Source organism: Gadus macrocephalus, chromosome 9 (assembly GCF_031168955.1).
Source record: "Gadus macrocephalus chromosome 9, ASM3116895v1".
Taxonomy (NCBI): domain Eukaryota; kingdom Metazoa; phylum Chordata; class Actinopteri; order Gadiformes; family Gadidae; genus Gadus; species Gadus macrocephalus.
The window spans coordinates 22,480,426-22,496,934 of record NC_082390.1 but is presented as its reverse complement, the minus strand read 5'-3'; the positions used below and the strand labels follow the sequence as shown (position 1 = coordinate 22,496,934).

General features: G+C 44.1%; 1 long non-coding RNA gene across 1 annotated transcript in view; it reads right to left on the bottom strand.

The window, feature by feature from the left end:
• The window catches only part of LOC132464889 (uncharacterized), a 147,943-nt gene extending 145,762 nt beyond the window's left edge, over window positions 1-2,181 (bottom strand). Inside the window, exon 1 of the long non-coding RNA XR_009527381.1 lies at window positions 1,738-2,181. This is a non-coding gene — a long non-coding RNA (uncharacterized LOC132464889). The remainder of the gene's footprint in view (window positions 1-1,737) is intronic.
• Between the last annotated feature and the right edge of the window lie 14,328 nt (window positions 2,182-16,509).

Sequence of the window (16,509 nt, the reverse complement as noted above, 5' to 3'; positions counted from 1 at the left end):
CTTCTCAAAGAGAGAGAGAGAGAGAGAGAGAGAGAGAGAGAGAGAGAGAGAGAATTGCTATTCAAATTGAAATTCCAATTTGTTACTGTGCGTGATATTTGGTATATTACGCAGCCCCCTGCAGTACATGGTGAATAAATATAGTGGGTCAGGGCTCATGTCACCAGGGTTCTATTGGTATAGATCAGTGGTTCCAAAACTATTTACCTTCTCAGCACCGCTCCCTATTCACCAGCACTGGAGGGGGGATGAATATGAACATGGTGTAAACATGGACCGTGAATGGGTGGGGCATGGGCGTGTGTGCATGTGTGTGTGTGAGATAAAGTTTGGTGCCAAACTGTGTGTGTGTGTGTGTGTGTGTGTGTGTGTGTGTGTGTGTGTGTGTGTGTGTGTGTGTGTGTGTGTGTGTGTGTGTGTGTGTGTGTGTGTGTGTGTGCGTGCGTGCGTGCGTGCGTGCGTGCGTGTGTGTGTGTGTGTGTGTGTGCGTGTGTGTGTGTGTGTTAAAGTGTGTGTGTTTGGTTGAACTCTGGCTGTGTCTAAGTGACTGTGTTGTTGGTGACTGTTAGTGGTGTTGGCTGTACACCCTGCTGTCCTCTGGAATGTGAAAGATGATATCATGACTTGTGACAGCAGTCTCCGTCATGCGCATGCTCTCCCTCTCTCTCAGCTCAGGCATGTCCTCTCCAACAGGAAGGGAAAGGGGAGATAGCGTAGCACATTTCCACTTTTGTAGCCATCATGTTGAGGTGGGGACAAATACTTGTGGCATTCAGCGATATCTGTCACTGCTGAAGCGTTCTTGTTTCACTAATTTAGTGTCCAACAATGTGGCAAATTCTTTGCAAAGAACCTCAGAAAAGACAAAATATTACATTGAGCAGAAATCTGTATAGTCAACCTGAACAAGTGATGGGTCTGCATCCTCTAAACACCATGACAAATATCACTGGCAGAAATACACAAACTGAGCCAAGGTTGCAACGTTGGGAAGGGGAAGTAAAGCCAGGCAAAGGAGAGATTTAGAGGAACACTTCCCATTTGCATTACGCTTTGTATAGTTAGAAACTCCTAATTTTTAATGATCGTGCATCATTCCCTCATTTTCCCCTCAGATCAGTTTCTACCGCTAGCACTTCCTGCTTTAGATGACACAAAAGGACGAGAACACAAAGAGAAGGGGGGGGGGGTGGGGCTCTAGTGAGACTACAAACACTAGTTCATATTCAGCTTTATTGGCCAGGTTTGCGTAAAAAATAAGGAATTTGACTTTGGTTAACCCTTTGCTCTCAAAGTACAACACTCAACACTTAAGCTATTGTTAATATATTAAAAATAAAACAGAAAATAGAAAACAGTACAAAATATTAATACACTGTTAAGTATACAGCATAACAATACAATTTAATATAATAATATAAGGGGAAGAAATGGTGCGATATCAGTGCAGTCAATATACGGTCAGAGATTTAGGATTTCAATATAAATAATATAACTGCAAGCGGTGATTAACGCGGTCCGAGCAAAATTAAAAGTCAAGAACACACTAATGGAAGGTATATAAAGATGACATATAATTATGAAGGAAAAATGTTGATGAAGATGTTCTACTTAAAGGTTGGGTATGGGATTTGCAAAACGCCAGCAGATTTAGAAAATAAACAACTCAAATGGTCCTACCCTCAACGCTGACTCTGACTCCACCCATTCCAAGTACATGGACGCGCAATCATGCACAAGTGAACACAGATGCGCGAGAGCGAGCCATTAGCTAGTTAGCTAGCTCCAGTAGCTACCGCAGGATAACAACAAACAGAAGCTTGCTCTGGGTCACGAGGTTTGAGTCCCAGCACGAAGGGGTCGCGCGGGGAGCGGGGGAGTGCAGTGCGACCGTTTGATTGACGTACTTACTGTCCAATGCAACTCGGTGGCTCTGGAAATCATTGGCTGGAGTTTTTCGAGCCCTGCCCGTTCCACAGATGATTGACTTGTTTAATTTTCATTTCAGTACTTCTAACTCAGTTGCTGTAAGTGGGTTATGATAAGGATTTCAAGTAATTTTGCAAAAATTGCCAAAAAAGCGAATTCAATACCCAACCTTTAATGCAATACTGTGCCTCGGCTTTCAGGTGAGCTGCAAAGCAATGGCCAAATGTCATGTTAAGCTTGACAGTACATAACAAAGACCCACACAAAAGACACATAAAACATAGAACATAATTTCATCCATGCAGTATCCTTCCAAGGATCCCACTTAGACACGACTTATAGGCAGATAAAAGAAAAAGGGACATCCCTACACATAAGACATATAGCCCACTTCCATCTGGTTGACAGGCCAGGTTAAGTGCTGTATGTTTGATTAAAGTGACAGGTGCTTATAGGTGCAAGTGATATGCAAATTGGCATGGAGCAAGTCATGTGCAAATCTGCATAAGGTCCAATAAATGAGTACATAGTTAAGAAAACTCAGAGTATATAAAAACAGAGTAGAAATTAGTGCGTATTATACTATTCCGGGCCACTGGGGGAGTCTGCATTCCTGATATACAGGTGTAGGGATGTAGAGTTGTTAAGAGATTTCATGGTTCTGCAGTATGTGCCGTTGAGGAAGCGGGAGGTTTTAGTTTTGATGGCCCTCAACCTTCTACCTGATGGGAGTGGATTGAAGAGGGAGTTGGCAGGGTGTAATTTATCCTGAAGAGTTTTCAGGCCTCTACTGTGGATACGGGCCTCGTAGATGTCTGAGATGGGAGGGAGACTGCAGCCAACTATCTTGGAGGCTGTATGGACAATCCTGTCTGTTGCATCCTCTGCTGGACAGTAGAGTTGCCATACCAGACTGTGATTGAGAACGTAAGGACGCTCTTAATGGTGGCTTGGTAGAACTGCTGCATCCCCTTGCAGGCCACCCCAAACTTCTTTAGTTGGCGGAGGAAGAAAAGAGCCTCTGGTGGGCTTTTTTAATAATAGCAGTTATGTTATCTTCCCATTTCAGAGAGGAGGAGATTATTGTGCCCAGAAATTTGAAGCTGTCTACCCATTCCACCACCGCCGCATTGATGGACAGGGGCGGGGTCTACTTCCTCTGTCTTCGGAAGTCCACCACTAGCTCCTTAGTTTTTGCAATATTTAGCTCTAGGTTGTGGTTGGAACACCATTCAGTTAGGGAAAGGACCTCATTCTGTAGGCAGTGTAATCATCCCCTGAAAACAGCCCTATGAAGGTTGTATCCTCAGCAAATTTAAGCATTTTCACTGATTCACTGTGTGATATGCAGTCATTACTAGTGTACAGAGAATATAACAGAGGTGATAATACACACCCCTGGGGGGCACCAGTGCTAATGTGTTTTGCCTGTGACAACTTGTTATTGATTCTGACAACTTGTATTCTTTGCTGTAGAGAATCTAAAATCCAGTGACATAAGGAGTTCTGGACACCCATGTTTTCGAGTTTATAGAAAAGTTGCTGGGTACAATCGTATTAGAAGCAGAGCTGTAGTCTATAAAAAGTACCTTTGCGTAGTTGCCTGGGGATTCAAGATGTTGTAGAATAGAGTGGTTACCAAGTGACATGGCATCCTCAACAGACCTATTAGTCCAATATGCAAACTGAAAGGGGTCTAGACAGACAGCTTTGGACAGATGATCACATATGATTTTTTCAAAGATTTTCATTATGACAGATGTAAGAGCTACCGGTCTATAATAATTTAAACCAGTGATGCTGGGCTTCTTGGGCACAGGAATAATAACAGCTGACTTAAAACATGTGGGGACTCTGCATTCCCTCAGAGACCAGTTAAAAATGTCTGTGAGTACTTGGGTGAGTTCATCAGCACAATGTTTGATGGTAGCAGAGGATACGAGGTCAGGGCCTGCGGCTTTCCTACAATTCTGCTTTTTTAGGAGTCGCCTAACCTCATCCTTCTGTATGACAAAAGGCGGTGCTAGGGTTTTGATGCCCGTTGGTTGTATAAGGGCATAATCCCGATCTTTATCAAAGCGGCAATAAAATTCATTAAGGCTGTCAGGCAGCCTAGAGTCGTCACTGACTACTGGCACAGTGCTAGAGTAGTTGGTAATCTGCTTCAGGCCTTCCCATAGCCCTCTGCTGTCATTGACATTTGCTCTCTAGTTTATGCCTTTAATCAGCTTTGGCTTTCTTAACAGCTCTCTGAAAATCATATTTGGCTGCTCTGGAAGAAATATAAATATGACAGAGTTAATTATGAAGGAATAATGGTTAACGAAGAAGTTCCCCTTAATGCCATACTGTTTCTTGGCAGTCCGATACTTGGAAACTAATGAGCCAGAATGTTGATTTCCTGATGAATTTCAGGTGCTGTTCACAAATGACAGAATGTCATGTTTGGCTTGTTCATATTGCTCTAACCAGGATTCAAACTCTCAACCTAAGGAACACCAGTATGCGGCATTATCCCGTTGAGCCACTGACATTGGTGACTGCATGAACCCTCATTCACATGGAGAAAATGTCGATTGATAAGCGCACAACATCAAGAAAACTCCAAGCACACATTTCACAAAAGAATTAAGGGCTTTCTTAAAATAGTACAGATCAGAAAATTTGCACTGTTAATGGTAATCACCTAATGATAGCCGTATGGTATTTTATACAATGACAAAATGGTCATATCGGCAAAATGGGTTGAGACTGTGGACGTTTAGCTTTAATATGAAATTGTGGGGAAAGTAAAGGTTTTTATAAATGCATCTGATCCTAGAGATTATAATTCATGATTTTTTACAATAGCTCCACCTTTGGTGCAGTACCACAAATTTGGATTTATGGGTAGCTTCGCTGCTCGGACCCCTAATAAATACAGTGCAAGGCAGTTCAATACAATGGCAATATACTAACAACAACATTGGAATTAAAAAAATTAAATATACATGAGGTAAGTGGGGAACAGTTTTGATAGCCCTTGTTCAGTGAAAGGGTGGGGGCTATCTCTGAGCGTTCAACAAATTGACGCTTGGGGAAAGAAGGTGACTTTGTGTCGGCTGGTTTTGGCAAACAGTGCCCTGTATCGCCTATCAGAGGGAAGGAGGTTGAACATTTTGTGACCAGGATGTGAGGGTTCTAGGGCGATTTTTGCTGCCCTTTTCCTGAACCTGGACTGGTACAGGTCCTCGATGGTGGGAAGGTCAGCTGCAAGGATCTTCTCCGCAGCCCGTATTGTCCATTGCAGTAGGGCCCTGTCCCGTTTGGTGGCTGACCCAAACCATACAGTGATCGAGGTGCAGCTGACAGACTGAATGATGGCTGAGTAGAAGGTGGTCAGCAGCACTTTAGGCAGATTAAACTACCTTAATTGTCGAAGGAGGTATAAACTCTGCTGGGCCTTTTTCTGGACAGAGTAAATGTGGGGCCACCATTTTAGGTCCTGTTAAATGGTTGCACCCAGGAACCTAAAGGAATCTACAGTGGACACTGTGTCGTTCTGGATGGTGAGGGGGGGGGACTTCTCCGAAAGTCCACTGTCATCTCCACAGTCTTCTTGTGGTTTAACACCAGGTGGTGCTGACTGCACCATTGGACCAGCTGTTCCACCTCCTGTCTGTAAGCAGACTCTTCACCATCCTGGATCAAACCAATGACGGTGGTGTCATCTGCAGACTTTAGGAGTTTTACGGACGGGTTCTCACCCGGGGATTCCACCGGACGCGTTAAGGCCGATCCATACCTCCGGATCCGGACGAAATTAGTCCGTCGCCCCAAACGTTGCCCCCGGAACTACCCTTCATACCTCCGTCTGTTTTCAGCGTTGTTATGGATGTTACGCAATAAATCCTCTAGAGGGCAGTGACTGTCGTTTCACAAATTAACGGCATCGACAATCGCAATCATGACATCTGTAGAGATGATTTTGCTTTGCGTCATCCGAAATCGGCAAAAAAAAGTGCAAAAAGTGTGCGGTGGCATATGTGACACCCCTCACCAACCCGCAGATTATCTCCTCAAAATGTTGTGACCAGTTACAACTCATTGCCAAAGCAGGGGGGAAATTAAATAAAAAGGTCAGGTTTATAGTATAATATAAGTATATTATATATTATACTACTCTATCTGTTTTCGCGAATGGTCTGACTTTTGACTCTATCCTGCCGCCTCGATTTCCGGTGGTATTGCTCCGGTTCTCCCGGAGCACTCCGGATTCGTAAGCTCAGAGGCGACGGACCCATTTACGGACGAATCACCTCCGGGACCGGACGAAACGGCCCGTATCCGTATTTACCGTAGGGTGTGAATGGGCCTTTATGGCAGCGTTACGCCTCGTTTCCACATACGTACATTCTCGTATGCGATCCAACCGTCTCCGACCGAAAGTCCATTCATTCCTATGTGATTCTCCGTAATGTCAGTTTTTCCTCCGAGACTCCTCCCCTCCGTAAGATTTCTGTCCGGTATGTCCATAATATACGTTCAAAAAATTTTACTTTCGCCGTCGTTTTACGGAGATACCGTATGAAAGTTTTTATGTTTTTCACAAAACTTGTAAGTACCTGGCAGGCCAAACTCCTCACCGATCTCTTTCCAAGCCTGGTTGGTTTTGTTTTTATCTCTGTATATGTCGATCCTCATGTTCCAAAGTACCGGTCTCCTAAAAACGGCCATTATCATACGCTCCCACATCTCATTTTCGTCCGCTTACCCGGGGTCTGGTCGCGGGGGGAGCAGCTCAAGCAGGGGGCACCAGACTTCCCTTTCCCGGGCCACATTGACAAACTCTGACGGGGGGATCCCGAGGCGTTCCCAGGCCAGTGTTGAGATATAATCTCTCCACCTAGTCCTGGGTCTTCCCCGAAGTCTCCTCCCCGCTGGACGTTGCCTTGCGGCTCAGCTCTCTTTTCGTTACAACGGTGCGGTAAAACGAACGCAATACCGCCCCCGCAGCTCAGATTCTCCGGCCAATCTCACGCTCCATAGTACCCTCACTCGCGAACAAGACCCCGAGGTACTTGAACTCCTTCACTTGGGCTAAGGACTCATTTCCTAGTACCCGGAGTAAGCAATCCATCGGTTTCCTCCTAACATCTTTTGTCCGTAAATAAATTCATGCCCGTACGTAAAACACTAGCGACTCCTTCCGTAAATTTACGGAAGCACGGATACGAAAAACATACGTATGTGGAAACGAGGCGTTACGGCTGCGGCACGGAACGGCTGCGACTCTGCCCTGCTTGCATTTCCACCGGGCGTGTTACGGCAGCGCAACGTGCATTGCGAGCCAGCCGTATTCATGCGAGATCACGAGATCACGCGATAATCCTAAACCTAATGTACTCAACTTCCACTCCCAAAACGACTGCAATTAAATGCCACGCTTTGTCCTTCCGGCCATTGCCCTTATAAAAAGGATGATTTGGTACATAAATGACGTTGTGATAGGCTACATGAGCTGAGTATTATGTCTTATTTAGAAAATTGACCGGATGCTCTATGGCTTTTACTTACGGCCAAGACGTGCCGCAGCCGTAACGCTGCCGTATGGCGTCCGGTGGAATCAGGCCTTTAGAGGTGCAGTCATTTGGGTATGATGGAGAAGAGCAGCGGGGAGAGGACACACCCCTGTGGGGCACCAGTGCTGATTGACCGGGTTTTGGATGAGATGCTCCCCAGTCTGACATGCTGATGGTTGTCAATAAGGAAGCTGATGATCCACTGACAGGTGGTAACTGGGTGAGCCTCGGAGGACATGCCTTGATGGTGTTGAATGCCGAGCTGAGGTCCATAAACAGGATCCTGGCATACGTCCCTGAGTAATCGAGGTGGTGCAGTATGTATTGCAGTCCCATGTTGACAGCTTCATCTGCCGCCCTGTTTGCCCTGTAGAAAAACTGTAGGGGGTCCAGCAGGGGTCCTATAATGTCCTTCAGGCGGCTCAACACCAGTCTTTCAAAGGATTTCATGATCACAGACGCCAGGGCAACAGGCCTGTAGTCATTTAGTCCTGTGAAGGAGGGTTTTTTGGGGACTGGGATGATGGTGGAGCATTTAAAGCAGGAGGGCACTTCACACAGCTCCAGGGACCAGTAAATGATCTGCGTGAAGATGGGTGCCAGCTGTTCAGCACAGACTTGCAGACAAAAGGGGGATACACCATCAGGTCCTGGAGCCTTCTTGATCTTCTGCTTCTGAAAGAGCCGGCACACATCCTACTCACAGATAGTTAGCGCCGGTGGGGGGAGGGGATTGGGTGATGAGGGAAAACCTTTTGTGCGTGAGGGGTGTGATTATGGGTGCTTTTCAAACCTGCAGTAAAAGTCATTCAGGTCGTCTGCCAGACTGGAATTTTCTGCAGGGTGGGGGGATTGTCTCTTGTAGTTAGTAATTTGTTGCAGGCCTTTCCAAACTGATGCAGGGTTATTGGCGGAGAGAATATTTTTTTGTTTCTCACTGTAGATTATTTTGTTTACCTTGATCTCCTTTGTCAACTTGTTCCTGGCCTGTTTATATAGGTCCCGGTCCCCACTTATGTGGGCCTCCTCGATGGCTTGACGCATCTTCCTAAGATTAGGAGTGAACCAAGATTTGCTGTTGTTGTATGTGCAGAAGGTCTTGGTCTGCACACAGAGGTCCTCGCAAAAACGGATGTAAGATGTTACAGTGTCCGTGAGGTCATAGGTCTGTAGCTGCAGCTTGAAAAACGCTCCAGTTGGTGCAGTCAAAGCAAGCCTGCAACAAGCCTGTGATTCCCTTGTCCATTTCTTTAAAGTCTTTGCCACTGGTTTAGAAGCTTTTAGTTTCTGCCTGTAGATTGGGATGTGATGAAGCAGACCGTGGTCCTAGAGTCCTAGAGCTGTCCTTCAAAACTGTGTAACAGTGGTCAAGCGTGTTTTTGTCTCTGGTGGGAATCTTGATATGCTCCTCATATTCAAGTACCAGAGACGCAGTCGATTATTCATAATATCATCCGGAGGCACACACAGCTTTTGGCCGTGTTCCATAAGATGTTCTAGAACACTCCGGGAACTCCGGCGGGAGTCCTGGAGCTCTATATCTAAACAATATAATATTATGTATAGACATCTATAATATAATATTTAATATCACGGCCAAAAGCTGGCACTTCCACATCAATCTGAATTTGTGGTTCAATCTGGACTTCAGAGAGTCAAAGCCAAAGTATCTTTCCCCCAAATCCTTCTCCGCCATGGCCGAGATGACCTGACCACTACGAGTCTTTACTTGTTGTGGAAGTACCAGAGACGTCCGAGAACCTGACGCAGCCTTTAATTCATAATATCATCCAGAGGCGCACACAGCTTTTGGCCGTGATATTATATATTACTCGAGGTTTTGCGAGCGCACTGCACGCGGTCAACCTCTAGTTGTAATCAAACCCATAGCAATAATGTGGAAACCCCAGTCGATAATGTAACAAATTTCTGAGCGCATAATATAATAAAATTTTGCCTATAATTGTATAACGTATAACATTATTTCACCACAAATTACTCTTACAAGCAGTGCCAACATTTTAATGTATTTTAACCATTCAGCAAACAAAAGGCAACAGGCTGATGATCATTTAAGGGGCCACTCAATGACATGCAGAACCGTCATCAACACGCCCACTGAAGTGGTGTGAGAAATACCGACTTCTACTCCTCATTCACATATAAGGTAATTCACATTTCCTACAGAGAAAATACTACCTCAGGGGTAGTATTATTCAGGAGATTTTCAGGGTACAAATGTCAGGAAATGTTGTTCACACATACGGCCCATCAGGAGAATATCAGGACTTACACGTGTGTCTGAAAGCAGCTAGTGTGTGAGCATTTGATTAAATTATAAAATTTGTCAGTTTATGGTAACAGGGGTAATTGTTCAATTCAAAGTGTAGTATACTATTTATGCAAATCAATTATTGAATTGCTTTTACTGTTATTCAGGGTTGAAAAGTGCATTGATATTTTAAAATGCAAGGCAACTACTATTGGTTGATTGAAAAATAATAATCATCATTGTGATTAAACATGTCTTCCAGTGTCCTGGCCAAGACAGGCAGCAGTTGCCTACAGTCACACATAGCATACACACAAAACATAAGAAAAATAAAACAACTAAACAGTTCACAGGGGGGAGGGGGGATATCAATCTCGCAAGACATTTCGGGGGGCTCAAGGAGGGGAGTAATGTTACATTTGAGAAACAAAGTGTAGTCTTGTCGTGGACTCTATAGGCATAATTCACCATACTGTGTTATTGACTTGTTTTCGTTCAGTATTATAGGGACACTGTCTCTTTAAGAATCACGTGACTTCTGTGCTGATATGACGGTCGGTGCGATGTTTGAGTTTAACGTTTTTTATATGACAAAATGAACGACCCGCCGTTGCTTGTCAAGGTGAGAAATTGTCTCTTCCCTTATTTTATCACAATTTCGACAGTCTATAGACAGAACGTGTTACCTGGGAGAGTTTGTCGACGGTGGAGCTGTTATATTTAAAAACATATCGTCTTACCTGGGCGAGTGCCGATGGCGGAGCCGTTAAACGTCTTTACCTGTGTGTGTGTGTGTGTGTGTGTGTGTGTGTGTGTGTGTGTGTGTGTGTGTGTGTGTGTGTGTGTGTGTGTGTGTGTGCCGATGGCGGAGCCGTTAAACGTCTTTACCTGTGCGTGTGTGCGTGCGCGTGTGTGCGCTTCTGTGTATGTGTCGCTGCCTTTGAGTTTACGTGCGGTGTGTGCACGTGCTTGTGTGCATGTGTGTGCGTTTCCGTGTATGTTTGTGCGTTGCTAGCTTGTGTTTCTACCTGCGCGTGTGCCGATGGCCAACCCAGTCGCCAAGAAAAAACGTCGACGGTGTACGTTTCCATGAACACTGGAGACGTACTATTACAACGTAAAAACAGCGTGTTATACCTACAGTATCCACGCGTGCCGCTGTGGAGGCGGGTTTCGGGGTTTGGGTTTCACGGCTTTCGCGGCAAATTGTGGACACGATTGTTTGGGGGGGGGGGGGGAGGTAGACTGTTGTTGACCGGGGAGGGGGGGGGGAGACACGTTTGTTGAGGGGGGGACGACGACACGATTGTAGGGGGGGGGGGGGGGTAACACGTTAGTTGAAGGGGGACGACGACGACGACACGTTTGTTGAGGGGGGGGAGACACGTTTGTAGGGGGGGGGGGGCACGCTCGACAATGAGAGTTGTTTTTTATTGAACGCTCGACAACGAGAGTTGGTTTTTATTGAACGAGACTTCAACACGGAACAGCTGCACGAAACGATGGTCACGTCACTCTCGGTGACGGTGTCGACAACAATGAACACACGAACAATGTTAATAGAACAACACACAACCACATAACATCCCGAACCCATCAACCCCACTTAATCCTAACAACAAAACAAGTTAACAAAAGCCCCATTTGTCAACTGACAACCCCAATTCCCAGAATCCCCCGCGGCTCCGGAACACGGCGTAGTTTATATTAATCTTTATTATCCGAATGGGAAATGCAATATTTCAGGACAGATACACCATTAAACGCGTTTCTAATGACATTTCTAGCGAGAAATTTACATTTTCCTTACATAATCTTCAGTCAGTGAATGTGTATGATCTTTATTAATCTTTATTATCTGAATGGGAAATGCAATATTTTAGGACCGATTCACCGTTAAACGTGTTTCTAATAACATTTCTAGCGAGAAATATACTTTTTACTTGCATAATCTTCAGTCAGTGATTGTGTCTGATCTTTAGTTTTATAGTTATTAGGATTTGATCGGATCGCTCGCATGTTTCAACGTCAGGTTGTTAGGCTGCTTTCGCTAAACTAGCAGCTCACGTGCTTCCTGCGTTTGTGTTATTAAACTGTTACTTTATGTAACTTTTAATGATATCATCTTGTTAGAAACACGTATATCTGAGAGGCAACCCAGTCGCCAAAAGCATTCGTTGACAGTGTACGTTTCGTGAACACTGGATTACGTCGCATTTCAACATAAAATAGCGTGTTATACACACACACGCACGCACACACACACACACACACACACACACACACACACACACACACACACACACACACACACACACACACACACACACGCACACGCACGCACGCACAGACACACACACACACACACACACACACACACACACACACACACACACACACACACACACACACACACACACACACACACACGCGCGCACGCACACGGTGCATTTCGCTGCTAAAACAACAACAAAATATTCCTTCAAATATTATTACTAAAGAACCGTTTTCCAAAGAACGAAATGTAAACCAATGCATTCTGAATGGGAGTGTTTCTCCGATTTTTCCATGCTACACAGAACGAAATGTAAACCCATGCAAATAAAGACTTCATTGTCATAATCATTTAAATATCATTAATCTCCGTGTGTTGGGTGGTATTCTATTTTTTTCAACGGGGCTGGTGCCGTCTCCTTTTGACCTTTTGACCCCAGACTTCTGGGGGAATAGCTGAATCAATTCATTAGTCAATCAGAAGCATGTAAATATCTTCCCGGTGGCGTAGGAGAACGAACAAGGTGTCCTTCAACATCTACACTTCCAGGCGATTGCAACGGTGCCACACATGAGCATATTCGAACATGTTTAATGGTAGTTACTAGCTGTCGAAATTGGAGGCCTTAATCAATAATGAGCAGCTATTGATTTGCTTCCCGATAAATTTTTTTGACAAATGACATGTTATTTAGCATCTACACGTTGAGCTGAGTCCAATGACACCAAGCATGACACTCTAGCTAATGGTAACATGTATTTTACATGGTACACCTAGGTCTAGGACATGATCTCGGTGTAGCAAGAGGGCGAGCTTGATCTCATTGGACTCAGCTTAACGTGTAGATGCTAATTAACATGTAATTTGTCAAAAATCTCCATCGGGAAGCAAATCTATAGCTGGTCATTATTGATAAAGGCCTCCAAAATCGACAGCTAATTACTACCCCGAAACATATTCAAATAGGATCATGTGTGGCACTGTTGCAATCGTCTCGAAACGTAGATGTCAAAGGACACCTTGTTTGCCCTGTTGCACGACCGGGAAGATATTTTCATACTTCTAATGGATTGATTCATATTTTAAGGTTCTCGGAGTGAGACTTTAAGCGGCTGCAGCAGAAGTGTTGAGACGAAAGATGATATCAAGACATTAATAGAATATTCCCATTCACATTATGATTCTTCGTCATAACATCCGACCAAACATCCTTTACATTCACCGAGCGAAGATTATGAAAGTCCAGGCCCCCCCTTCCTGCACTCGGGGTCCGACCGGGCCAAGTTTCGGTGCGGGGGTCCCAGTTAGGCCCTAGAATATGGTATTCAAATTTCAGGGCGGTAGGACCTTCCTATCTCAAAAACTGTTTTTCCACCACATTCTGAACCATTAGGTCTCGCAGGCAACACTTCTGAAGGGGCTTTGTCCAAATGACAGTCCATTTGGGAAAACTTTTTTTCTCTATCATGGGCTAGAACTACAAATCTTGGATATGTCGTTCTCGGGGCCCCGGGAAATGTGTGTAAACATTTTAGCATCCCTAGCTATCTCGAAAAGGCCGGAAAAGGGGCGTGACCTCCAACAGTACAGTCAATGTACATAAGACAGAGGTTAGTTTCTAGGCCCCATTTTTTGCGGGATGGAGGTGTACATTTGTGGCTTAATGTGTGTAGACACAGCTGGCCTGTGGCCACGTCTTTGAAGTCTGGGGTCAAAAGGTCAAAAGGAGCCGGCACCACGCCGCTTATGAGATAACAAAAAGTGAATCTGTATTTCTCTCATAACATTTTGTCATTATTGAAGAGAGGCCTGATTCTCAGATATGCATGTTGGACTGTTAGGGTATAGGTCTGGGAAGAACTTCAGGCCAAAATCTTGCAAGCGAGCCGCTGGGTGCAGGTGCAACGAGATGGAGCACTTGCTGAGTCATTTCCTGTAGGGCTGGAGCCACAGGTTGAAGCGTATGCGTCCTTTGAAACCCCCTTTGATATATAAGAGACCCCAAGGTACAGTTTACTTAAATGTTCTCGCCTCAGTCACCTATTGCATCACTTCCTTTAGGGCTTCGGCCTCCTAAGTGACCATTGTAGTATAATTGAATGCCCTCTTTCATATTATATGATACTTCCACCACTGGGACGTGGCAACAACTCTCCAAATCCATATGGGGAGGGGGGGGGGGGATGCTTTTGGACAGTAGGGGTGTACACTAGGGATGTGTCGGTCGCGACTGATTCGTTACAACGAACGAATCCCGAACGTGAACGACAAGAACTGGTTCCCCAAAACAAGAAGAACTGGTTCTTTGATTCTTTTTTTTTAACATAAACCAAACATATGGTCTCGAAAATAAAATATACAAACGAACAGAGCTCCGTCTCCCCGCGACTTATATTGATTGAGTCTACAACGTGCTCAAAGATTCAGCCAATGAGAGGTAGCAATGGTGTTGGAATGGCACCTGGGTAAACCAATGACAAGGCGGTACCGTCGAATATGCGCGCTTTCTCTGTCTGACGTATCTTGGGTCATACCATTCGACAATAGACTTGACCTCCATCTGTTTATTGGATAAACGCATTTCCCAATCCCAGGAGTCTTTGCTCCATTCTACGTCAATTTAAGAACAAACAAAGAAATTAAACTGCAGTTCGTATTTTTTATTTATGACCATGCAAGTTCTGTAATGCCTGAACAATGAAGAATTAAATGTAAAGTAAAATAAATTTATAAATGTAAAACCATGAATGAAATATAGAGAGTAAGCAAGTGGTATAAATATTGGTGGGATGTTCGATATAGTAAATAGCAGCCATCTCCAAACGGCGGACTGCGGTCTTAACCATGACCAATCAAAAAAAAAAAAAAAAAAAAAAAAGATGTTTTTTTATTTTTTTTAAGATGTAATCTGACGTCACGAACGAATCAAAACGACCGAATCAAATAAACGAATCGTTATAGTGAACTGAACTGAAAGAACTAGTTCCCGGAAAAGAATCATTTTGCCCATCCCTAGTGTACACTAGACATAAATAGGAAGCAAACTCAGGAGAAGGAATGACCTCTCACAAATATTTATTGAATAAATTGTTTCAAATAACCCTGCCTCGTTAAATCAATGAACTTGGTGTTTTGCTTTCAAAAATAGGTTATAGAAGAAGTCTAAACTGCAGAAAATAAAAACATCCAAGCTGCCTTTTAAGGATACCTCGGAATATCTGTCTATTTTTTAACCGTCGGACCCCAGTTTACGACAAAAACAACACAATTTACGGCAGCTCCTTTGCCGCGTGGTTTTTAGAGCCATGTAAGGATTAGAGGGGGCGGTCGATAGCAACCACCATAGCAGCATGACGGTCAAGTGACTGGATGCAGCCCCGTTGAAAAAAATAGAATACCACCCAACACACGGAGATTAATGATATTTAATCGGAGAAACACTCCCATTCAGAATGCATTGGTTCACATTTCGTTCTTTGGAAAACGGTTCTTTAGTAATAATATTTGAGGGAATATTTTGTTGTTGTTGTTTTAGCAGCGAAATGCACCGTGTGCGTGTGTGTGTGTGTGTGTGTGTGTGTGTGTGTGTGTGTGTGTGTGTGTGTGTCTGTGTGTCTGTGTGTCTGTGTGTGTGTGTGTGTGTGTGTGTGTGTGTGTGTGCGTGCGTGTGTGTGTGTATAACACGCTATTTTATGTTGAAATGCGACGTAATCCAGTGTTCACGAAACGTACACTGTCAACGAATGCTTTTGGCGACTGGGTTGCCTCTCAGATATACGTGTTTCTAACAAGATGATATCATTAAAAGTTACATAAAGTAACAGTTTAATAACACAAACGCAGGAAGCACGTGAGCTGCTAGTTTAGCGAAAGCAGCCTAACAACCTGACGTTGAAACATGCGAGCGATCCGATCAAATCCTAATAACTATAAAACTAAAGATCAGACACAATCACTGACTGAAGATTATGCAAGTAAAAAGTATATTTCTCGCTAGAAATGTTATTAGAAACACGTTTAACGGTGAATCGGTCCTAAAATATTGCATTTCCCATTCAGATAATAAAGATGAATAAAGATCATACACATTCACTGACTGAAGATTATGTAAGGAAAATGTAAATTTCTCGCTAGAAATGTCATTAGAAACGCGTTTAATGGTGTATCTGTCCTGAAATATTGCATTTCCCATTCGGATAATAAAGATTAATATAAACTACGCCGTGTTCCGGAGCCGCGGGGGATTCTGGGAATTGGGGTTGTCAGTTGACAAATGGGGCTTTTGTTAACTTGTTTTGTTGTTAGGATTAAGTGGGGTTGATGGGTTCGGGATGTTATGTGGTTGTGTGTTGTTCTATTAACATTGTTCGTGTGTTCATTGTTGTCGACACCGTCACCGAGAGTGACGTGACCATCGTTTCGTGCAGCTGTTCCGTGTTGAAGTCTCGTTCAATAAAAACCAACTCTCGTTG